The 26,535-nt window shown below is 47.6% G+C and overlaps 1 protein-coding gene across 6 annotated transcripts in view; it reads right to left on the reverse strand.

Annotated features, from left to right (window-relative positions):
• The window catches only part of sema6dl (sema domain, transmembrane domain (TM), and cytoplasmic domain, (semaphorin) 6D, like), a 379,666-nt gene that overhangs the window by 268,119 nt on the left and 85,012 nt on the right, over positions 1–26,535 (reverse strand). For all 6 annotated transcript variants that reach the window (XM_038813920.1, XM_038813918.1, XM_038813921.1 and 3 more), the window contains exon 2: positions 11,930–12,010. The gene's annotated coding sequence lies outside the window, so the exon portion shown is untranslated. The remainder of the gene's footprint in view (positions 1–11,929; positions 12,011–26,535) is intronic.

Genomic DNA, 26,535 nt, shown 5'->3' on the forward strand with positions numbered 1-26,535 from the left:
TTTGCATTGCCAGGGAACCTGCCTTTCATTATGGGATGTCTCGGGTGTACTCAGTGATGGCATTTGGCTTGGGATGCTGGGATATTAAAGGAGAGTCAGGCAATTCTGGTAATGAAAGCAATAATTTACAACAGATTTCCCTTCTATTTCTAACGTGATAGCCACTTGTAACTGCGGCATCGGACTGCGATGGGACGTGCGGTTCGAACATTTATTTGGAATTAATGTGGAAGACTCTGCCACAGAATGTTTGAAGTGAATGCAGGCATTAGATAGGATTTGCAGTTTCACACTGTGGGCCTCGGCACGGTTACAAGGAGGAAAGAAAACACAGAGAGAGCATAAATATTGCGTCTCCTCAGAACCAATTCTTTTCTTTCCGCTCGAGGGAAGGGTCATCACTTTAAAAAAAGAGCCTTGCCATTAGTATTTCCATCTCAATCACAGAGTGAAGAGCAATGGCAGGTATCTCATTACGACGTTCACCAGTTCAACCCCTTCAATATAGTGTCACTTTTTTTTAAACGCTTAAAAGTGATGAGTAATTTTATCAGGTTCTTTCCCATTTTGAATTTCCCTATTTTTAAATAATCCAATAAAACTGCGGATTGACGGCTCTTTTCCAGAGAGCTTTTCGCAGAACATTATTAAAATACAAAAATCAGTGGGCAGCACGGTGGCGCAGTGGTTAGCACTGCTGCCTCACGGCGCCGAGGTCCCAGGTTCGATCCCGGCTCTGGGTCACTGTCCGTGTGGAGTTTGCACATTCTCCCCGTGTTTGGGTGGGTTTCGCCTCCACAACCCAAAGATGTGCAGGGTAGGTGGATTGAACAGGCTAAATTGCCCCTTAATTGGAAAAAAATGAATTGGGTACTCTAAATTTAAATAAAAATAAAATAAAAATAAAAAATCTGTCTGGAGGAAACAGTTGAGTTTGACCCTGACATTTCTAAACTCTGTGAAATCAGCAGGGGGGGGGGGGGGGGGGGCGGTAAAGGGGACAGACACAACAAGTCCCACGCGCTCCAGATAAAATCTCCTCCTTCACATACAAAAGCAAGCCTTTCAGAGTGTTTGTGTCATTTCCCTGAGAAAATCATCCAACGCTGCGCCCTTCGGAAACTGTTAGTGCCTCAAGGGTTAACGCTTTCAAAGAAATCCGAGTTAACAAGTGCTTTTGTATTCATAAATCTTTTACCATTAGGGGTGGAGAAGAATTGTAGCGAGAGAGAGAAAAAAAAAAGCGCCTGCCATCTGGTGTCAGATGCTTTGCACACGCAAAATTACAAAATGAAATTTAGATGAACTTCATTAGGACATCAAGACCTAATTCATGTGGCCATTCATCACATTCTCATTCATGGATGCACTGGCACTAAAGAAACTTAAAAGAAGTTTTGGATACGAATGGAGCATAAAAGCTGAAATGGAGTGTGAAGGGACAGGCAAATAATGAGAAATGCAGTCAGGGAGAATATTGTCACTCCCTTTATTGGGTGAACTACTTAATTATTTCGGTGCAAACAATAAAAGGGACTGAACTGGCAATGTCGTGTTTTCAGCTTTTCTTTAGCCTCTTGTGTTATCAGTATTCCTGAGAACACTTCCCTCATTTAAATCTGGATGTGTGGAATCAGACCATATCTTGCTAACTTGAGCTCTTCAGCTGTATTGTGTGGCATATGTCAGTGCAATTAAGATTCAGTGGCTAAAGCTTACAGCAGAAAACATGCCTTTATTTTTAATGACAACTGGACTATCTTTGACAGCCTTAAAAATGAACTTGTAGGTTACTTTCAGAAGGTATGTAAATACTTGCTATCGCTTGCCCAGAGGACAAAGCACCATGTAAGGAATGGGCCAACGTGGCCTAAGCTGAACATTGTGTTGGTGAAGAGACCAGCCTGCTAAACGTGCAATATCCATATGGTCACAATTAAAGCCTTTATTCCCAGCGCTTATGCTATTTCGTGCTTCTGCAACTCCCCCCCCCCCCCCCCCCCCCCCCCCCCATAAATAGGCTTTCCTAAAGAAAAAAGGTTAAATCATTTACCTAAAGTCCATTTCTGCAGATTCACCAAATATGGGGAGCAGCATTCAGCACAATGAGTGTGAATTAATGACACCATCTAATGGGGAGTGTGTGTTTCTTATACGCTGGTAGGCATAACAAGATGGTGCAGCTTGAAGGAACTGGAACAAAGATAGATGTATTGCAAAGTGAACCTAATACTTGTGTTGGGAGTAAAAGAGAGTCTTCGGAATGACTCTTACAAGATCCATCAAATTCCCGTTACTTTCAACAAATCCCCTACAGCTTAATGCTGCAATCAGCAACAGTGGTTCAATTCCGATGGTTGGTTTTGCTCATTCTGAGGTGTAAAAAGGAGCAGAGCTCCAGTCGATGATAATGTCTGAGAGGGTCTTCCACAGGCAAAAGCTCTGCTTAAACCTACACTTCTGGCATTATTGGGTAGCTCTGCTAGGCTTTACTTCCAGCTGGAAGGTGGAGAGAGGCATATGAATTGAAGAAAGGATCATCACATTGTGCTCTATTCCAAAAGGCTACTTGGTGAAGGATAAAACTGAAGCCAGTATTTACACACTTTATTTACACAGAGTTTTCATAGAATTTATAGTGCAGAAGGAGGCCATTCAACCCATCGAGTCTGCACCGGCTCTTGGAAAGAGCACCCTACCCAAGGTCAACACCTCCACCCTATCCCCATAACCCAGTAACCCCACCCAACACTAAGGGCAATTTTGGACACTAAGGGCAATTTATCACGGCCAATCCACCTAATCTGCACATCTTTGGACTATGGGAGGAAACCGGAGCACCTGGAGGAAACCCACGCACACACGGGGAGGATGTGCAGACTCCGCACAGACAGGGCCGGCTCAAGGCACCGGCAACGCGGGCAGTCGCCCGGGGCGCCATGTGCTAGGGGGCGCCAGAGACTCGGGTCCCGTGCATGCGCAGTTGGGCCGGTACCAACCAGCGCATGCGCGGTGGCCGCCCTCCCCCAGGGCGGTCCGGGGCGCCAGCAACCCTAGGGCCGGCGCTGTCCACACCCACCCTGTGCTGCAGGTTTTTCCACAGAGCAACTTATTTAAACTTTCAGAATTTGTATTTCTCTGATGTCAGAGCAACCCCCGGTCCGCCCCCCCCCGGCTCGGTCCGCTCCCCCCCGCCCGCCCCCCCTCGGTCCCCCCCCGCCCGCCCCCCCCTCGGGTCCGCGCCCCGCCCCCTCGGGTCCGCGCCCCGCCCCCCCCCCTCGGGTCTGCCCCCCCCCCCCCCACCCGCCCCGCCCCCCCCCCCACCCCCCCCACCCCGCCCCCCCTCGGCCCCGCCCCCCCAGACCCCCTCTCGACCCCACCCCCCCGCCCCCCCCCTCGGCCCCGCCCCCCCCCTCGGCCCCGCCCCCCCCAAGGGCGCCGAAGTTCAGCTTGCCCGGGGCGCCAGCAACCCTAGGGCCGGCGCTGCGCACAGACATTGACCCAAGCCGGGAATCGAACCTGGGACCCTGGAGCTGTGAAGCGATTGTGCTATCCACAATGCTACCGTGCTGCCCGTTACAAATTACTAACACATAACTCCTAACCACCCACAGTTTTAGTCTGTCTCTTTATAGGGTCTCAAGTGAATTCACAGTTAATGTTCACTACTTGCATACAATCGAACACACAACTAACACACTGTTGTTTTATTCGTTAATGGGACGTGGGCGTTGCTGGCTGTGTCAGCATTTATTACCCTTCCGAGTGCCATTGAGGGGGCAGTTAAGAGTCAAGCACATTGCTGTGGGTCTGGAGTCACATATAGGCCAGACCAGGTAAGGACGGCAGATTTCCTTCCCTAAAGGACATTAGTGAACCAAATGGGTTTTTTATGGCAATCGACAATGGTTTCATGGTCTTCATTAGACTTTTAATTCCAGATTTTTATTGAATTCAAATTTCACCGTCTGCAGTGGTGGGATTTGAACCCGGATCCCCAGAGCATTATCCTGGGTTTCTGGTTTACTAGTCCGGTGAAAATACCACAATGCCAATGCCCCAATGCCTCCCACGTGATTCTGCAACCCACTCCATTCCAGAAGCCTTGCCTTACAGAAATTATTCTTTTTTTCATAGAATTTACAGTGCAGAAGGAGGCCATTCGGCCCATCGAGTCTGCAGCGGCTCTTGGAAAGAGCACCCTACCCAAGGTCAACACCTCCACCCTATCCCCATAACCCAGTAACCCCACCCAACACTAAGGGCAATTTATCATGGCCAATCCACCTAACCTGCACATCTTTGGACTGTGGGAGGAAACCGGAGCACCCGGAGGAAACCCACGCAGACACGGGGAGAACGTGCAGACTCTGCACAGACAGTGACCCAAGCCGGGAATCGAACCTGGGACCCTGGAGCTGTGAAGCAATTGTGCTAACCACTATGCTACCGTGCTGCCCTAAACTGCCTTTTGGATTGGTGAGGTTGGTCGTGCTTTAGTAATTTCAGACATCCGGTTAAGTATGTCTCGGTTAAACACTAAAACCTGTTGTGGTGCTGCTCTACTCCTCATATGTACAGGACTCTTCATACTGCCTGGACGTTGAATGGGTTCATCCTACTTGGTCTACTTGTCATAGATTTGGATTCTGCTGAGGGCAATTTTAATTTTCATTGTCAGGAGAAAAATTGGTGACAGTGAATCTTTTCCTCGGGCAATAAAAGTTGTTAACATCCTTCCCTTACCCATTACTTACGTCACATTCTGTTGAGCGGGGTTACCAAATTATGAAACGTCCAGTGACAAATGTGTTCCTTTATGGGTTTTTTATTTAATTCAGAGTAGGTACAAATGTCATTAACTTTCAAAAATGGAATGCTTCAGTCTTTTATTACTCACTGTGTGTTTCGAACTCTAAAAATAAAACCAGTTCTTCAGTTATGGATGGGAATAAACTGCAATATCATCTTGCAATGAACAATAGGCACATTTTAAAAGTTGGAGTTAAGGCCATGCAATTTAGCTGTTATCCCCTATTCAAGTGCATCTTGCCCACAAGGCCCAGCTCCCGCTCCCTTTATCACACTAAACTGCTACACATCTAAACTCCCTTGCTGAGCATGAAGCAAAGTGACATTGTAATTGATCCTCGGTTACTTTATCCTCCCTTTCAAAATCACCTTTCTCAGCCCCTCCATTGCACCTGTGTCATCAGGTGGTTTTGGTCTGATAATACAGTCGAGGGGCAGCTCTTTCAGGAACGGGAGCATCATATCACTTTGGAAAACATAACAAACGGACTACCTGTTTGGAGGCCAACTGAGCCGCTTAAGTGGCCAATTGAGGACCTCACCCCTTTTTCGGTGGTATTTAGCCAGAGGCTCGGAGGGGGTGGGGGTTTCCCAGGGAGAGGGAAGTGAGATCATCCAGTCAGCCAGGTTATCCTTTTGTAGAGTTGAAAGTGGCGCGGGCCTCCTTTTAGGTCATTCATGGCTCACAGAAGGGGCTCTCCTAGAGGGAGCGGTGGCCCTAGCAACTACAGCACCAGCTGCCTTCAGCAACGCCGGCCCCTTCCCCTTTCCCACCAATTGCCGAGGCCTATCTGCCTGTCTGGCCTTGGTGTCGAAAGACCGCACTTGGCTGTCCTTGATGGTGCCTCAGGCATTATGCCTCTCTCCTTGCAGCTCCAGTCTCAGCACTGGACTCAGTCAGCAGTGGCGCTGTTGAGGCTGCTGAGATTGCCAACCTTGCGATGGGGCTGCCAGCTCTTGGGGGCAGGATCCCCAGCCCAGCCCCAGCCACTGAATTGACCGCCCCACCTCTCCAGGTCCAGCTGGCAGCCAAGGTGGGTTTGTCTCTCGCTTTTGGCCCTGGCGGCAAAATTTCAGTGTTGGTCACAAAATGTAGCCCTATATCTCCTCCTTTGGCTTGGTGCCCACCATTGTGTGATTCTGTCTCTCTGAGATGCTCTGCAATGTTTTTTCTATGTTCAAAGCATATAAACGTGAGCTGTTGTTGTACTATAGCACCGGGTGACACTCCCATGGCGAATCTTGCACATTTCTACATCAACTGTGTTTGAGAGAACTTGCATTTATAAAGCACATTCCAAGAACTTTCACCCTTCCCTTCAGCTGCCTGGCTGAAAATACCACTTTGCGCAAGAAATCCCAGAGGCATCAGAATTTCAGTGATCTGAGTAACAACAGTTAATAATTAATAGCTAACAAATCTGTGGAACAATAAATAGCCGGAGTGCAATTATTTGATGTGATTAATTATTTCAGAAAATTCTATTTGAAAATGGGCTTTTCTTAAATATTACAATTAATTGCTCTTCTTGTTCAGGCTGGACTGGGTGAGCACGTCAACACACATGTTACTGCCTGTTATAAATTGCAACTGAGATTGTAGGCAGGGAACATTTAAGTAAAAGATAATCTCTCATAAAACATGTTTTTAACACATTTATCCCTTCGCTCGTCAACAGCAGCTTGCATTTATCTAGCACCGTTAATGTGGTGAAACATCCCACTGTTTTATCGAGCACCAACCCACATAAGCTGATTTTAAGACAGGTGACAAAGAGGTTGGACAAAGAAGCAGGTTTCCAAGGAGCAGTGGGAGAGAGGTGGACGCGATCCGGGATGGAATTCCAGAGCTTCGGGTCTAGGCTGATGAAGACCCGGCCACTGATGGAGCAGCAAGTGAAATCGGGGGAGCGCAGGAGGCCGGAATTGGTGGAGCACAGAGATTCTGCAGGAGCTTACAGTGCTAGGGAGGGGCAAGGTTATTGAGGGATTTGAAAACAAGGATGAGAATTTGAAAAGAAGGGATTGCTGGACCGGGAACCAATGTAGGTCAGCGAGCGCGGGTGATGGATGGCTTGGTGTGAGTGACACAGGCGGCAGAGATTTGGATAGCTGAATTCTATGGAAGATGTGAGATAACAATGGAATAGTTATGTCCGGAGGTAACAAAGACATGGTTGAGGGCTTCAACAACAGATGAGCTGAGCTTGGTCAGAGACAGAAGTAGGCAGTTTTGCGGTGGGAGGTTCATATCAGTCAACTAAAATGCCACGGCTGCAAATGATCTGGGTGTCATACAATCTGGAAACCTCATCAGCGCAGAGCCAACGCACTTCATGCTGACACACCCGGCAGCCATAAAGTGCTGTGGAGCAGACTAATGAAGGCTGAGCTGGTCTTCCACCTCTCATCCCTCTGATTTGTTGGCGGCACCAAGACGGTGTCAGTGGATACTGCCGGGACTGCTGGAGAAGACAGCACCCCGAGGCCTTGGATCGTCAGTAAGTCCAGGGTCTTGGGCTGGGAGATTTTGGGTAGTTTAGGGAGGGATGCTTAGGGGTGGGTTTAAAGGCGGATGTGTGTAGGGAAGAAAGGTGGGGGGGTCAACCTAAGGGGAGGCCGCCCTGCGAAAAGCAAAGGGAAGACCAGAAGAGAGCAGATGGGCAATATTAAGCAATCAACAGCAACTAGAAGAGCTCCACTCCTTAACCGGACAGTTTTTGTGACAAGATTACAAATAGATTAGCTGCACCAATCTGTTAAATGCACTTTGTTGGACATTTAAGGATGGTCGGTACACCACTACCTTGTCACTTGGGGAGGAATTCTCCAATCTGGGATTAATTGCTGCAGGTGGGTGAGGGTGGCCAGCGGGAAACTATGCAATATCATCCAGCCCCGACTTCATTAATTATACATCTGGGGGTTTAGCGGCGTACTCAGTGACAGGGGGAGTCTTTATTTGTGCGTCCCACCACCATACCAGAGTGCCGTTTTTAAAAGGTGCCCAACATCACTGACCCACCATTGAAGAAAGAAAGCAGACCTCCTGAAAGAGAAGATGGATCTTCAGGAACATTCTGAGGCTGGAAGTTCAATCTCCTCGATGACACTGAAGGTGGAAGATCCACCTGGTACATGATGCCCCCACCCACTGCTGTGATGTTCCAGGGTCGCTGGTGACCTCCAACTGAACTCCAGAGGCAGGCCAAGAATTCTTCAGGTATGTCCTGACTTCTGCATGCCATGTTGCTCCAAATAAATTCTGGATTAACGTGTTTCCTGCCCGCGTGGATAACAGGGCATGGCGGCGGAAGGGTGGTGCATTCTGGTCAGGCCTTCATCTGCATCCCATTAGCGTGGTGCAAATCAGTTTCACGCTGTCCACCTGTGGGTTTCCTAATCCACCATAGCGGACGGCACCGCGAGGTCCCACAGGAAAGTCATGCCTGCGTTAAACCAATTTTTAGGCCTGCTGCCAAATTCTACCCCCCCCCCCCCCCCCCCCCCCCCCCCAGTGAACCCACCGGTGAGGGCATGGAAGCATTCATCCCCTGATGTGTGGCCAGGTGGAGGAGCCATCAGCTGAGGATTTCTACCCAGTTCCATCCGAGCCCATTTCCCCAGCCTAACACACGACAGGGACAGCCTCAAGAGACTCACTATTAAATCTGCCAATCCAGCTCAACGGGTGTAGGAATAGAGGAGTGGGAGACATGTCCTCTGTGCACTTGGACAGGAGCAACCCACCCACCCTGTGTCTGAACCGGATGATGAGCCCCATTGCATCAGGTGTTTTCTTCTTCATAATCCAACATCCCATCAACAGGAATGTTGCTCCATCTCTCACGGACAACAGTAGTCTTTAGAAAAAATTTGGCAGTCAAAGCAGGGAGTTGAAATTATTTTCTCACTTTAAAACATTCAGGCAATTACAGTTGACTACATTAGGAGGTAAACACTGAGTGCATTTGTATAACTTCCTTCTATCTTGTTTACTTCAGACATGTGCTGTTCATATGTGTTAATTGTGTAAGCCAGTGTAACAAGATCATATTAACTCATTACGAAAGAGAAAATGCTGGAAAACCTCGGCAGGTCGGGCAGCATCTGTAGAGAGCTAAGATTCCGATGATTCTTTGTCAAAACTGACAGAGCAAGTGGGAAATATTTATACTGTGGAGTGAGAATGAAAGATGAGTCATAGCCACAGAAACCCAGGGAAACCGGGTGCAAATGGCAGTCCCCAGAGAGGACAGAAGATGTGAAAGGTCAAACAGCAGAGAAACTAACATCAGAGGGTGAACTGTAGATGGGAGGGGAGGGGAAGGGGGAAGCAAAGAGGAGAAAGGGTAAGGAAAGGTGGATAATATGGGGGGAGGGGTTGTTCATATTCCAGCATTTTCTCTTTCGTTTCAGATTCCAACATCTGCAGTAATTTGCTTTTATATTAACAGTAATTTTCAGTTTCCAGTAACCATTTCAATCCTTCGGGTGCATGGAAGGTTAGGAGCTGAAGTAAAGTTTTTTTCCCCAAGCACAGAAGATCGTGTTCTACAGCACAGTATTGCACATCCCAGTCCCTGATAGAGATTGCCAAGCTTGATGCTTGAGCTCTGTGCAATTCAATGCTTTGAACCTGTGCAAATTGGAATTGGATTGATAATAATTTTACTTGGGCCTCTTACAGTCAGCACAGACACAGAAGATAAAAATAGAAAACGCGAGGAAAACCCAGCAGGCCTGGCAGCATCTGCAAAGAGAAAAACAGAGTTAGTGCTTTTGAGTCCCATGCAACTCTTCTTCGAAGCTCTTCTGTTTCTCTCTCCACCGATGCTGCCAGAGCTGCTGAGTTTATCCAGCATTTTCTGTTTTTATTTCAGATTTGCAGCATCCACAGCATTTTGATTTTATTGGGGAAAAAGACGACTTCCAATCTGTTAAGCCAATGTTGGACTTAAGCCAGGCCCCAGAAAGGAAATGAGTTTATAAGATGCTGCACATATTGCGGGTTCAACACAAGTATGTTGTTGCAGAGATTTATTTTGAAGGTTTTTGGTTCAACAATGCACAGGGGAAATTTCTCCAACATTCTGTGTAACAATGCACAAACTGACATTTTTTTTTCACACACCATGCCAACATATAAAAAGCTTTGAACAATATCAACAGTGTTGGGTGGAAATGTTGAGAACGCTGAGTTCTTTGTTCAGGTCTACCAGCATGGCCCATGTGCTATCTGCATCCCACAGCTTCCAATACCCGCTCACCAAGATCTACCCACCAGCCAATACAACTCGCTTGGCTTAGGCTCAGGGGCACAAGGCAGCGTTACCTTCTTTTAACGTACTCAGACGTTACTTCTGTGTGCCTTTTCTCAAAGGCTTTTATTCTGCCAGCAGCATAAAAGATTGAAAAGATAGTCACTTGTGCTCTCCAGAACTTCACTTGCCTCCAGAGTATTATTTATATTGTACGGGGCCAACCTTGAACCTCACCTAAATAATTTAAGGTCAGCCACAAACCACTTCTGCTCCCACTACAGCAATGTAACAGAATTTTTCAACCTTTTATCATGTTTCTCTGTGTACAGTAGGAACAGCCCATTACTTTTACGCTGTTAAAATAATGAGGCAGAGTTTGTGAGTTCTGCTTGTCCAAGTGACAGTGTTTCCACTCTCTTCATTAATGATGAAGCCGCGGAGTTGGATGTACAGACCGCCGATCTCAGGTGTGTTACAGAGATGCACTGTCGCGTTTTTTTGTTTTGTTTATGTTTAAGGAAAATAATTTGGCATGCTGCTATGTCTTGCCTATTTCTACATTTGAGAGCGATACATATGCAGCTCGCGTACTGCAGTTTTGCACAAAAAACGCCAACTGAAAACAAATCACTTGTGACAATAGTGTGCGATTGCGCAAGAAAGAATCCTCCATAAATAACTTGACATACAAATGCACCTTTCTCAAAACAAGGTTTGATTTCTCCGATTTTGTGAAGGACGCTGCTTACATCAGACAGAGCAGATATTTCAGTTGCATGAATTGTTTTAATAATTTCATTTTATTCTCCCTCCCAATTGTGTCCTCTCTGTCTTGAAGGCGGTGAATGATGCTGGGCTGTGGTATCTGAATTCCGGCAGCCACTCTCACACTTCTTCAGGCAGGTGTCCAGACAGTGAATTCAGATTAACTATTTGGCCAGGGAGGGAATCACTGCCAAGCCTAGCTGGGTCCTGATAACCATTCATGCCCTTTTGGAAATGGAGCGAGGTTACAGGATAGGAATCAGAAGCAAGAACGGCGGCACGGTAGCACAGTGGTTAGCATTGTTGCTTCACAGCTCCGGGGTCCCAGGTTCGATTCCCAGCTTGGGTCACTATCTGTGCGGAGCCTGCATGTTCTCCCCGTGTCTGCATGGGTTTCCTCCGGGTGCTCCGATTTCTTCCCAGAGTCCAAAGATGTGCAGGTTAGGTAGACTGATCATTATAATTGCCCCTTAGTGTCCAAAAGGTTAGGTGGGGTTACGAGATAGGGTGGAGGTGTGGGCTTAAATAGGGTACTCTTTCTGAGAGCCGGTGCAGACTTGATGGGCCGAATGGTCTCCTTCTGCACTGCAAATTCTATGATTCCATGATTCTATGAACCTCGGCAGCTCTTCTCACCCCTATCTGAACTAAACATACTAAAGCCAACTGCAACACCCAACTTGAATCAGCTTAAAACAGGCTGGATATCGCACCTGGGACTTTTGTGGCCAGTATAAGCTTAATGCTTACGTGCCTTTATTCATACAGCCACTGGCAAAGATCATGAATCCTTTTACGAGGCTGCTTTGCCTGTACAAGTATGTGCTACTTCAATGTCTATAGAACAGACAAATGTATTCAGTAAGCTTGAATTGGTTGTGGTTAGTTACCGAGAAATCAATGAACCAGTGGCAGACACACCTCTAACATCAAAAAGTCAAGGTGACCTTAGTGCTTTTGAATAATGCGCTCCATAATCCTGATTGAATCACTTAATTTAATTGTTGTAGATTTTGCAGAATCATTTTAAAAAGCATAATATATGTATGAAGTTCAAATCTGTTGGTATTAAAGTTCACAGATCTTACCAATGGAAACGAGCTTGAAGTGGTCGGCTTGGTGCTTCATAAGGCTCCACTTCACACAGGCTCAAACAGTAACGCTCCAGTCTGGAATCAAACAAATGTTTAAAAAGAAAAAATTGTGATTGATCAAATCTTCAAAAAACAAAATTGTGATTTAACAAATCTTCCCACTGGTCATGTCTTTGATAGTACACAGTGCCTTATATATAAGTCTCTTTCCAGATGTCAACACAGGTCTGATTATATTCTTGCCAAATGTATTCAGAATACACCACATTGTTTTCAATCACACTCACAGAAAAGGGAATGCAATTCACACAAGGTAAACATTTAGAACAGTTTTTCAGTCCTACCCACACACGGCAGCATCATTAACACAGCAGTTTAATAATTAGACAACTCTCATGTTGTGTCAGACGGTATTTTGTCATGTGAATGGAGGTTTGGCCTGCAGACAGCTCACAGGGAAGTGTCTCTCTCTCTCTCACTGCTACTCCCTAATTCCACGCAACAATGAATGCACAAAAACAAACCATTTGTTGCCTTTGAATATAATGTGATGCCCTTTGTTAAAATTGCTACTTAACGTGGGGAGAATACTGACTGGACTGGTAATAATTTCACAGAAATGCCACAAAGCATTCAGAAGAGACATAAGTTTCTGAACAATCCTGCTGAGATTGATTTTTTTAATAAAATAAAGAGAAGTTGGTTATTCTCCAACTTTATTTCAATGTACCGGCAGCGAGACAGCGGTGTCGAGTCACTCACACAAAATTGGCAGCTTGACCAGGAAACGGCAGATTTCTTCCCAGTTCTTCAACGCAAGGGTGGGAAATGGCTGGTGGGGGTCATGCATTCACCTTCAAAGTACTTTTGTCTGACAGACATGGGGCTGCTTACCTGGGGCTGGTTTAGCACACTGGGCTAAATAGCTGGTTTTGAAAGCAGACCAAAGCAGGCCAGCAGCACGGTTCAATTCCCGTACCAGCCTCCCCGAACAGGCGCTGGAATGTGGCGACTAGGGGCTTTTCACAGTAACGTAATTTGAAGCCTACTTGTGACAATAAGCGATTTTTATTTTCAGACTGGAAGTGTTCACGTGACGCACGGCATTTCTGAAAACGTCAGCCGCACATTGTTCCTTCCAAAATTGCCAAAACTATACGTAGGAACCAAATGTCAAGAGAAACACTGGAAAGCTACCAACCACATCGCCAGTGTCACGCAACAGGTGCTTTGACAGATATTCTTCCAACAAACTGCAGAGGACAACCTGCAGTTGGGCAATTTTTTCACACAGATGGTGGTGAGTGTCTGGAAGGAGCTTCCAGAGGCAGTAGTAGAGGCGGGTACAATTTTGTCTTTTAAAAAGCATTTAGACAGTTATATGGGAAAGCTGGGTGTAGAGGGATATGAGCCCAATGCGGGCAATTGTGGCTAGCTTAGTGGTAAAAACTGGGCGGCATGGACAAGTTGAGCCGAAGGGCCTGTTTTCATGCTGTCAACCTCTATGACTCTATGTTAGGAATGGGTATTGTGTCCGAATATAGGCTACAGTCCATAGGTCAGAGCGGTAAACCATCAGTTTTGGCGGGGAGGCCCGAAAAAAACCAAGTGCCCTTCAGGCGCTTTATTACCTTCCCTGTGATTGAGTTCCCTGGTGGCAGTGGCTCTGCCTTCTAAGAGCTGTCGACCAATCAGAGGCCAGCGGCTCCTCATGCCGCCAGTGCTAATATTGGCTGCTGGCGGCAGTGCACCCACTTGAGACCCCAGGATCATGTAAAGACCCCTGACCACAGGTGAGTGAAGGTGGGCTGGGGCTGTCACAAGTGGGAGGAGGGAAGTTGGAGGCAAGAGAAGGAAGGCACTTAGGAACAGAGTGAGGTGAGGGAGTCCCCAGGAAGCTGCTGGCAAACCCGCCAGTGTCCACTAGGTGGCCTTCAAGAATATCGGAGACCTGTGTGGCCCTCATTTAATCCCTGGGTCATCATTAAATTGCATTCAGCTCAATTGTTAATTGGTGGCAATTGGCTCATTATTGACCCTAATTATCATCCTGCTGGCAAAGGCTGGGAATCCTGCGTTAGCCTGCCATACCTTCTGACTTGATCGGGTAGATTTTAATGCAGCTAGGAGACTGACACAGGACCTCTCCCATTGTGACATGGGCCTGTCCTGCCATGGCTCCCACTGCGATGGCCACTGCACTAAACCCAACCCACTGAAATTAAAAGCATACATTGTTGCAGAAGGTACACACACTACAGTCAGGTAATTTCAACCCGCCAGACTTCACCTGGATTCGAGCAGGAGGTATTTAAAACATCGCCTTCACCTCCCAGCCTATGGCTGCGCTTTTACATCAGTTATACCATTTTTAAGTGCACTACCCCAGTGGCTTCTGCATTCCATAATCCACAACTTACTCTCAATGTCCATTCTGATGTCTCATAAAGCAGACATATTGGCATTTTAGGGATAGCCTGACAGAGAAGAAGCCATGTTATCAAAAAGATGACAGGCTGGATTCTCCGCCAGCGGGATGCTCCATTTTGGCGGCAACCGGGGGGTTTCCCGATGGTGTGGGGCTGCCCTATAATGGGAAACCCCATTGACCAGCCGGTGAAACGGAGCATCCCGCAGGCGTGCTGACCCAGAAATCTGGCGCGGCAGGAACGGAGAATCCAGCCCGATATTTCAGTGTCGGATTTTCTGGTCTTGCCAGTGGCATGCATCGTTGCGGGCGGGAGAATTTGACTTTTGGCTGCTCTCCAGGTTTTCCTGTCCTGTCCACGAAGGTGCTTATCGCTGGCGGAACCAAGAAATCCCGCTCTTGGGTCTTTCCCCAGTAGGACAGAGAGTGCCCCAAAGTGTTGAAATCTTAGTCAGTCCTTTGGTTCAGTTCAGCCATTTCCATTGCCTGTCCAGGTCAGTGCGGTGAGGCACGATCCCATGAGCTCAGCAGCCCGTACTCGTATGAAATGCAACTCAATGATTGTTGCTTTGGTCCAAGAGAAACAATTTTAAATTAGTGCTAAGAATCAAGAGCCGTATTTCTGAACTGTTATTAACTCTTACCTCCATATTATCTTACGACTCAATAAGTATGAACTGCAACTTTCAGCCTGGTGACATGATGATTTCTGTTTGTTTGGAGCGATTTGAAGCACATGACTATATTATTTCCATTGGAAGGGTTTATCGCTCAGCTTGTGGAAAATATCCTCAATATGTTAAATTAGGAATATAAGGAGCCCAAAGTGTAACAAATACAACATACGAACGAAAGTTAAATCAAATGAGCGATTGCACAGCTGTGTAGAGAGATGTCTGAGACAACCATTTAGGAGGCTGCAGATCCTCACAATTACACATAGTGTGGTGTACAATGTTCAATTGAATTTGACCTATGTAAAGGTCCATTGAACAACTGATGTAATTCACAGTCCAGTTGTAGGCAGGAGACACCTAGATCAGATTGGAAATAAAGTAGTTACATTTACGATGTGTGCAGAATATCACAGTTCTCTTCAGAGGCTTTGTAACTAAGAAAAATTAGTCCCATTCGTGCAACCTAAAACATCCTAATGGTCTCTCAAATACAGCTCTCACAATCAATGCCACAGCTTGTAATATAGACTAATGGTTAAGCTAATGACGTGGCTGGCAGACTATGCCTAGTCTCATGAAATCCTTGTTAAACAATATCTCTTTCGAACAGGAAAGAAAGCAGCTGAGAATGTTCCATTGTTATTAAATGTGCACCTCATCTGAAAACCTTGTCAGAATAAAATCCCAAACTATTACCAAATATCTTTGCTCACATTTGCCCATTTCACAGGAAGCTTTTCAAAAAGGTATTCGTAATACTCTTTTGTCCGATCAGCGTGACACCGTTCCACTACACACCACCAATCAGACAATTAATTGTTGGTGCAGAAATAAATACAGGGTCTTCACTTCCTGTACACAACACTCCTCGACAATAAAATAAATCTTTTTAAGAGAGAGAAAAGAAATCTGGTGCATTCTAATGCAAACCAAGAATTTCAAATCAATCTTATCTTTGCCAATTCAATGCAGGGGCCTCCTTACTCTGCCATTCCTGAACCGCAAGGCTAGTTTAAGCCTTTGTGAAGTGCACTGGCACCTAGCTCGGAGTCTTAAGGGCTACACATAAACTCAAATCCAAATTCATATTATTTACGGTGCAGAAGGCCATTCAGCCCAGCCCTTGGAAAGAGCACCCTGCTTAAGCCCACACCTCCACCTATCCCCATAACCCAGTAACCTCAACTAGTCTTTTTGGACACTAAGGGCAATTTATCATGGCCAATCCACCTAACCTCCACATCTTTGGACTGTGGGAGGAAACTGGAGCAGCCGGAGGAAACCCACACAAACATGGGGAGAACGTGCAGACTGCACAGACAGTGATCCAAGCCAGGAATTGTACCCAGGTCCCTGGCGCTGTGAAGCAAAAGTGCTAACCACTGTGCTACCGTACCGTTTGCATATAGAGTTCGTTTCTGACACAGACATACTTTGGAGCTCTGATTTATTTGCGCAATGAGATAGCATCACAAACCTCAAGCAGGGCGACCCGCACAACTAAAAGTAAGTTGCCTGGACTTTTGAGCACCAACCTTTCATAGCCTAGAGCTATACACGGCCCATTGTATAGCCAACCCACTGGATATTATACCCCACTCACAGTATTTGATTGTGCCTGAAAACAATACGAGTGCATTTATACTGCCAATGGCCATTTACATTTCCTTACAGCAGATCAAACCGCAGATCAAAACTGTACTAAATAATTCTTCCACACAGCAACAAAAAAACATGTTCCAAAGGTGCAAACTTGTCAAAAGGTGGAACACTCTGACTCTCTTCAACCACAACTGGGTATTTTGATGCAATGCAGAATCCTACAGTCACAAAGCCATACCTGTGGAACAGCTGAATAAATTTGGTATACTCTTGATCAGAACAAATAAACTTTTTTTTAAATGATAAACGGAGACAGCCCCTGATAGGACACTACAACCGAAACAAACTATCAGAGGAAACAACTAACTAATCGAAAATGTAATTCCCAGGGGTGATGATGCACCTCAGCCCCCTGCAGTGCCCATCGGTCACGGAAGCTCTGAAGCATACCCATGGGCACCGCGTGCTCGCTCTCTGAGGCCACCCACCTGCGTAAGGTAGCCGTGGTAGAGGAGAAGATAGTTGGGCCTGAAGACCCGGCCAGCTGCCCACTGCCTGGATCTGTTGATGACCAGGCCCAGGAGCAGGCTTATGAGAAGGTCCTCTTCCCTCCCCGGCCCCCTCTGCACTGGGTGACCAAACAGTAGGAGGATAGGGCTGAGGTGCAGCCAAACGTCGAGGAACAGCCCCTTCAAGTAGCTAACAAAAAAGGAACTGCAACCTCACAGAATCTACATAAACGTGCAACTCTGGCTCCCCTTGACTGTAGAAAAGACCTGGGGCGGGATTCTCCGATAATGGGACTGAATGTTGACGCTGTTGTAAACGTCAGAGTGTTTTACGACAGCGTCATCTGGCTGCTAGGAGCAGCAATCCTGCACCGCACAGGGAGCCAGCACGGCACTGAAGCACTTCACGCAGCTCCAGCAGCCGAAAGGGGCGCCAGCAACGGCGGCGCGAGTCCGCGCATGAGCGTGGGTTGCCGTTTCCGTGCCGGCCCCCAGGAAAGATGGCGGAGCCCTACAGGGGCCCAGCGCGGAGGAACATAGGGCCCATCCCTCCAGAATTAGCCCGCCGGCCGATCTGGAGCTCCCGATCGTGAGCCTGGTCACTGTGGAGGCCCTCCCCGGAGTCGGATTCCCCCTCCTCCCCACCAGGACGGCCCTCACAGCCAGAACGCTGAGGTCCCGCCGGGTAGGACCACAGCGAACTACACAGGTAGGATTCGGCCAAACTGGCCTGAACTTGGAGGGCATTCGGCGAGTGTGGAGAATAGCCGGGGGGAGGTGCGTTCAGCGGCCCCTGACCGGCACCGCGGCGATCGCACCAGCTCCATTACCCCCCTCAGGGAATCCCGCCCATTGAGCCTGGGAGTCCGTGAACCGCCTTAATCTACGATTGCATGGCACTGAAACGTGCAACACCCTCTGCGCCAGGTGCCCGAGGGAAAAGGGGAGGACGCCCACAAGCAGAACCCTCCAGTGGGGATATTCCCCACCACCAGGCAGTAGAATGGAACACCAAGGCGTGTCCCGGCAGTGAGGAAGGTAGGAAGTTGCAGGGTGTGGAGCAGTAGCCCATAAAGGGAATCCTCCCGTGTTAGTGGAAAAGCACGGAGGGAATTTCCATGAAACAGCTCAAATTGTGGGGTTGCCGCTCCCGAGGGTTGTGTCAGGGTGCAGGACCCATGTGGAATTCCGTCCGAATGACAAATCTTGGGCGGGATTCTCCGACCCCCCACGGTCGGAGAATCGCGGGGGGCGGCGTGCATCCCACCCCGCTGCCCCGACGCCGGCTGCCGAATTCTCCGGCGCCAGGGTTTTGGCGGTGGCAGAAATCATGCCGTGCCGGTCAGCGGCCACTAGCAGCGGCCCTGCCGGCGATTCTCCGGCCTGCGATGGGCTGAGTGGCCACTCGTTTTCGGCCGGTCCCGTTGGCGTAAATCGAACCAGGTACGTACCGGTGGGACCTGGCTCTGTGGGCGGCCTGCGGAGTCCTCGCGGGGGCGTGGGGGATCTGGCCCAGGGGGGTACCCCCACGATGGCCTGGCCCGCGATCGGGGCCCACCTATCCATGGGCGGGCCTTTGCCGTGGGGGCACTCTTTCCCTCCGCGCCAGCTGTTGTCAACCTCCACCATGGCCGGCGTGGAGAAGAATCCACCTGCGCATGCGCTGGGATGACGCCAGCACACATTGGCGCTCCCGCAAATGTGCCAACTCGCGCCGGCTGGTGGAGGCCCTTCGGCACCGGTTGGCGTGGTGACAAGCCCTTCCGCGCCAGCTGGCTCGGCGCCAACCCCGCCGGCTGGCGCGGCGCCAACCCCACCGGCGCCAGCCTAGCCCCTGAAGGTGCGGAGGATTCCGCACCTTCCGGGCGGCCCGACGCCGGAGTGATCACGCTACTCCTCGGCGCCGGGATCGCCCGCCCCTCCGGGTAGGGAAGAATCCTGCACCTTAAATGCAAGATCAAACTTAATAGATGGAAGTTTCCCTGAATTTCACTGGGGAAGCGGTAGCACAGCGATATTGTCAATGGACTCGGAAACCAGGCCTCACAGAGCCAGGTTCATATCCCGCCACTGCAGATGGTGAAATTTGAATAAAAATTAAAATTTGGAATTAAATATCTAATGATGACCATGAATCAATTGTCATAAAAACCCATCTGGTTCACTAATGGCATTTTGGAAAGAAAATCTGCCATCCTTACCCGGTCTGACCTACCTGTCAATCCAGATCCACAGCTCTGTGATTGACTCTTAAATTCCCCCTCAAGGGAAATTAGCGATGGACAATAAAAAGTGTGGGTGGCGGGCATGAAAAAATAGGTTTTTGCTTCCATCGCAAGGGCAGATTAATGCACCATATTGTCCGCTTTGTGCTTCATTAATTATGCAGCCATAGTAAACACTAGTGTACAGCCTCTGGATCACCAGCCACACCACTATCTCACTGCCTCCTTACCCTGGGTACCATATCGAAACTGCAACCAAGCACACAGTTCATAATGCTTACGACCCAGTGAAGACATGGTCCCGAAATCCAAGAGGAGTTCAGTGACCCACCATGATGTCCACTAACCCCTCTCTGGCCACAGGAGATCCAGCCATCTCACCACCCTGACTTCGGAAGTGGTGGCAGTGGTGGTCGTTGCTAATGCTGGCACAAAAGGCCAGCCATACAGTGCAGAAAGAGAATGAATGATCTCCCCCATGATGCCGAGGAAAGCCAACTATCTCATCGTTCTAAACTCACACACTCGCAAGCCCTTCACACTTTCACCGGCATCTCACTCCCTGTCAGCTCAAGGGACATCACCACTCACTCGCTCTCACACATACGCTCACATTTTCATCTGGCCTCATCACCTGCGAGACTGCCTCCTCATCCTTCACCACCTTGAGGCCGCTTGCATAGATAACATGAGGGTCCCCCTCACACCCCGGGATATCCGTCTTCCCCGGTACAGTCCTCGCCCTGCAGCCTCTTCGCTTGCCAGCGGCCACTTCCTCCCCCTTCCCCATGCAAGCCCGTCCCCTACAGCCATTGAAAAGCAACCCCTGCCCCACCATTGGTGTGGCAGGTAGAGGCTTGCCCATGAGACCCCCTAGCAGCGATGTAGTGCTGCTCAAAGCACGGTAGGCCATCTAACCTCAAAGTCCTGAGCGAAGTGTAGATCGCCTGGTGCATGTCGCTTATGTATCATTGTGAAACATATCGGCATGCTAGCACACACCCCTGTGAGTGCGTGATCCAGTGTTGGGAGGGGGAGGAGAAATGTTTGAGCTTATAATGAGATTCCAAAGTATTGAAATTAGCTTCCTGATGTGCGGCGGTGGGAAACGGGACTCGCCGTTGGCGGACAATTTCAAACTGGGTTTACGACAAGGTGAAACCGATTTTTGCAATCTCCTGATATTTTCCACTCTCGCCCACAGAATGATAGAATTTCTACAGTGCAGAAGGAGGACATTCAGCCCACTGAGTCTGCACTGACCCTTTGAAAGAGCACCCGACCTAGGCCTACTCTCCCACCCTATCCCCGCGACCCCACCTAACCTGGACATCCCCAGACACTAAGGGGAAATTTAGTACAGCCAATCCATCTAACATGTAGTTCTTTAGACTGTGGGAGGAAACCGGAGCACGCGGAGGAAACCCACGCAGACACGGGGAGAATGTGCAAACTCCACACAGACAGTGACCCAGGGCCAAAATTGAACCCAGGTCCCTGACGCTGTGAGGCAGCAGTGCGAACCTCTGTGCCACCGTGAAGGGAGCGGAAAATCCCAGCCACTGTTTTTCTTTGTTTCCCAGTATTCCTTCCCCGAGGATGGGTGACAGATGAGATACAATTCCATGAGTACCACAGTCTTTCGCTCTGTTAAGTGAGTGACCACTTTGAGGCATTGCTTCGTCTTGGCAGCCTGTTCAATTATGATGTGCGAAAGGGAGGGAATCCGCCAATTAACCAATTAACCAACCTCAAACTGAGATTAAAGGCAATAACATAGCTGAGGTCACATCATTTAGAGTACTACTTCCTCTAAACACTTAACGAGAAAAGGTGACTAATATAACCATCTGGCATGGCGATAATCCAAGCAGAATTAGTGACTTCAACATCAGTGAGCTGGAAGTCCCATCAAGCTAAAAGCAAATCAATCCCCAGAGATGGAAGCTACTCAATTTTAAGCACTAAGAGAAACAGGGGCTGTGATTTGAGAGAGATTGGCAGTCATTATGAAGCAAAGATGAAACCCTGGCAATGTCTGATATTTTAAAAGACTAACCTGGGTGTCAGTTTTATAAAGGGATGACAGAATATGCCCTGACAACTGCAGGCTTATAGAACGTAATTTGAGGTAAATTAATTAAATAATTATCGGGAACACAGGTCAAGATTATTTTATGATAGTTTTACAAGGTGCAGCTAACAAGAAACCCTGGCATTGATGCAACTTTTTGGCAAAGTAACAATTAGAGACAGGCAGGGAAATATAAATTAAAAACTCAACTGGTCTGGCAGCATCTGTGGAGAGAGAAACAGAGTTGATGAGTCTGTATGACTCTTGACAGAACGAAGGAGGGGTAGAAATGCGATGAATTATATAGTTGGATGGGGGGGTGGAGGAGTTGGAGCAGAATAGAAGGTCGGACGCAAGGCAAAAAGAATATTATTGGTGGCATTAAGGACTGAGAAAGTGCTAATTGTGGCTTCAAGGTAAGATGTGTTAATGTGTTAATGGGAGAACAAAGGTTAGTGCGCAGTGAAAGCAAAACTAAAGAACAAGTGACAGATGGCCCTGCGGGGGTGGGGGGGGGGGGGGGGGGGGGGGGGGGTTGTTTTGGGACAAACAAAGTGTGGGTTGAAATCCCCTGCAGAGAAATTTAAGCCCAGGACATTCTGACAGAAGAACAAATTACTTTAAATTATGAGGATAAATTGGTGAAACTTGGGGCCTTGAAGAGGGCAAATGTAAACGGTGATCTTAACAGAGAAATATAGATAATAGACTGCATTAAAAAAGGCAAATTTGGATCACTGGGCAGTAAACTGGTTCAAAAGTAGCAAGAAAAACATTTATGCCAGACAGTTAGTTCTTCATAGAAGAAGTGATCAACAGATGGAATGGAATACTTTCAGACTAGTGAAGTGGAAACAAATACCCAAATATCTTATAAGAAAAAAACTGAATGTCCCGCTGTGAGAACTATTTTGGAAGAGGTGGGTGTGTCAAATAGAGTTGCTCGTCTGTCAGCGCTCTAATCTTGTAACCAATGCTGGAACTTGGGACAGTTTTCTGATCCATGTACCCTCATTACCATACTGGGTGCTCACACCCACTAAACCTGCCCTTTTGTCTCTTTGGAGCTGGGTGGCGGTGGAAAATGGATTCTGGCTCCTATTTCATCACGTGAGGTGCAATCACATCCCAACCAGTCCGAGGTTTAAGGGGCACAGGAAGAAACGCAGGAATCGATTTGTACTCAATTCAGCAAAACGGTCCATATTATGGCTCGATACGGGAAATGGATTTAAGTTGGATCGTTGGTATTTGACTTACGCGCGTGGTGGAGATTTCAACAATGTAACGCCAAATTTTACAGGCAAACCACTTCTCAATTGCAAAAATAATTAAAGACATCTTTAATCTGCTGAGTGGTCTATCACTTGACTCTGCCAAGGCTCCACCACTCTGCTTAATATGTCCAAGTCAGAAATAGAATGTTTTAATATTAGTAGACAAAAGTCAAATCAATTTTATTCTGTACAAAGTAAACAAATCCCAGTTTATATTATGATAGAATTAAGGACTATCTTTGCATCAATTCACCCACCATATTAAAATATGAAATGAATTGTGTTTCCAAATTAAATTCTCACCTTACCGTGGCAGTCTCCTTGCACCTGACTAAAAACAACATGATTAGAAACGATTTTGATGCATTTGGTGAACAATAAAATATTTAACGTACTCTGTATTTAATTTATTTTTCTTTTCTCGGCTAATATTCCAACAGAGCGTAAATCCAGGAGACGTGTAATAGGGAAATTAATTTGCTCTTCACTCGGACTGATTTCCGACATAGATTAATGACTCCGCTCCTGTTGTGCTTCTGATTTGAAATTTCACGTACAGCTTGCTCAGATGTACAAAGAACCGTTTGCAGAGCTATTTTAATAATGGCTTCGACCCGCTCTTACTGCAGATCCCGCGTGTAGGCTGGTTACCTGGAAATAAGGGACGGTAATCAGAGAAAATAGTTCTAACCGCCACAAGGAATGGAAGGAAGAAGGTGAAGAGGGGACGTCATATTTTTTTTTCTAAATAAAAGAGCTTGGCAGAGAGCAATCAAATGACATAGCGAGTCGCCCCAGCAGGCTGGCACGCGGAAGAACACGTCGCACCACATAAACGGCTGCATATGGCTTCGGATTCGCAATTTCCCACACGCCGAGCTCCTAATTTCGGCTGACGGACAAAGAGAGGACGCGAGTGAAAGTCAGTCTCTTCCCCGTGAGGATGGAAAATTGGCTGGTGTTGCGGAACGGTGAAGCTCGTGAGTGGGTCACCCCCCCCCCCTCCCCTCCCCCCGTTGTTCTTCGATTGGAAAATGTGACGTGGTTAGGAGGGCTGCAAGTTCAAGAAACTGGTGGCGCAGGGGCAGAAAGCCAAAGTTCTCGGGGGTCCCAGTTTATTCACCTAAAGTTCAAGGATATGGGAGAAACATAAATAATAATCTTTATTAGTGTCACAAGTAGGCTTACATTAACACTGCAATGAAGTTATTGTGAAAAACCCCTAGTTGCCACACTCTGGCACCTGTTCGGGTACACTGAGGGAGAATTCAGAATGTCCAATTCACCTGACAGCACGTCTTTCGGGACTTGTGGGAGGAAAGAGGAGCACCTGTAGGAAACCCACGGAGACACGGGGAGAACGTGCAGACTCCACACAGACAGTGACCCAAGCTGGGAATCGAACCTGGGACCCTGGCGCTGTGAAGCAACAGTGCTAACCACTGTGCTACCATGCCGCCCATGAAAACGTGTTTTTTTTTTATTGCATAGCAACACATTAAAGGCTTTAGACATGTCCAGTTGTTACTCCTTTGGTGTTGGGTGCTGCTGTGAGTAGATTTTAAAATGAGAGAAGGAATTCTCTTGAAAACCGTACTGCTTTATATGCTTCTGTTAATCTCTGTTCTAGGGCCTCAGATTAATTAACCATCTCCTCGGCCTCTCCACGATGTTTCTTGACAAGTAGCTGCAGCTGAGGACACAATTGCCACTTGTTTGCTGTGACGCACATTCGACCAACTGCAAGTGTTCAATGCCCTAAGTTTGATCAGCATTTACATATAGTGACAACAGACCTCTTCCCACCAAGAGCACAGAGCTCTACTCCACAGCAGAGCTCTACTCCACAGCAGAGCTCTACTCCACAGCAGAGCTCCACTCCACACCACAGCAGAGCTCCACTCCACACCACAGCAGAGCTCCACACCACAGTCCATGCCACAGCAGAGCTCCCATCCACAGCAGAGCTCCACTCCACAGCACAATCCATTCCACACCACAGTCCACTCCACAGCAGAGTCCACTCCAAAGCAGCATATTTTTAAAACCAGGGCAACACAAGCTGGACGATCTACTTTTGTCCCATGATTAATATTTGCTGTTCAAGAGATCACACAGTCCTTCCAGGCAATGTTACAGCAGATCACAGCACCCTAGTTGACCTGAGAGGGTATTCAAAATTCCTTCTAAAGAAAAAGAAAGGGACTGGGTCGACCCAAATGCCGTGTGTAAAATGTTAACCAGTGTGCGTGTGAGGGGTCACCATTTTGAAATGGTTAAAAAAGACATCACACCAGTAATTCATATTAATGTGGCACAGTTTATTGAATGAATTATTTGCACATAGATCTAACCCAAATGTTTTAACGGGTTCATTGAGTTCAGTCTGAATCACTTTGGCTGTGGTATCATCATAAGAATTGTACTGTGGATTAAATTTGGTATTTTTTGCTTTCAGAATCATCTCTCCACAACAAATCATTTTCTTCTCCATCCATTGAATTGAGAATCCTGTAAACTTTGAACAATCTGATGACACTTGGTGCACTAAAAGTATCACACAATTTGACAATGAAACCGCAAAAAACATCAAGTGGGGCAGTGTGCATATTTCCAATCTTTGTGAAGCTTTTGTTCCCCATCCACCTGTTCCATTAAAGAACGAGCTCCTGGAACAGGTCTGTTGAGGCACACAGCCGAAGGTTGTTTAATTGAAATGTGGACATTATTTATTTCTCAGCCACTCCTTGATCTCATCGGGTACATGGGATCCGAACCCACCCCCCACGGATAAGCAGCTCCTTCTTCATGTTATTCACCAGGACATCCATTCCACACATTATCGGTTCATAACTTCTCTCTGTCTTCCTCTGTCCAATTGTTGCCATGGACATGCGCAAAAACTCCTTCAGGGAATTTGAGCCTCAGCATGATTTGGCATTTGAAAATGACCTCAGGTCTTAATTTTGATCGCTCGGCCACACAGGCTAGTACCAGCATGAATCTGACCTTCTCATGGCCGGTTAGTTTCTCTAGAATCTTTCCACTCCACAGTTTGGCTGCTGGGTCTATTCAAATGAACGGAAACTTCACCCATGTCGCTGATGTGATTTATTGTGAATTTGTATTTTTGACGCTGTCTGACGATGCACTGCCAGAAAGTGAGAAACTTTGGCATTGAGGTCCTTTGACATTTGCTGAGCAATCTTGGTCTTCTGTCAAACCAGATTGTTTCTTTCCAGAAAGTGGCCACGCCAACAAGCTACTGTCTAAAAATTAATTCATGGGATGTGGGCATCGCTGGCTGGACCAGCATTTATTGCCCATCCCTAATTGCCCTTGAACTGATTGAGAGGCTTGCGAGGCCATTTCATGAGCGCATTCAAGAGTCAACCACTTTGATGTGGATCTGGAGTCACATGTCGACCAGACCAGGTAAGGATGGCAGATTTCCTGTTGGTCTGAAATCTTTGCTGGACTCGGGAGTTTGATTTGGCTCACTCCAGTGCATACATGCACATGTGTTTTTGGTGATGACGTAACCATTCTGACGGACCATTCCCAATCCTGCTCCTCAAGACCAGGCCAGTGGCTGGTCCCTGCACATTAGGTCTTGCGCATCTTCTCTCGGGTGGAGGACGACTTCTTCCATTCTCACACCGGGGCGGGATTCTCCGAGCCCCCTGCCAGGTCGGAGAATCCCCGGGGGGCGGCGCGAATCCCACCACGCCGCACCGACTGCATAATAGCACTTGTCCCACTATTATATTTGGGTGGCATATTGAAAAAGTGCCCAACATCACCAGCC

This window comes from Scyliorhinus canicula, chromosome 12 (genome assembly GCF_902713615.1).
Source record: "Scyliorhinus canicula chromosome 12, sScyCan1.1, whole genome shotgun sequence".
NCBI classification, from domain to species: domain Eukaryota; kingdom Metazoa; phylum Chordata; class Chondrichthyes; order Carcharhiniformes; family Scyliorhinidae; genus Scyliorhinus; species Scyliorhinus canicula.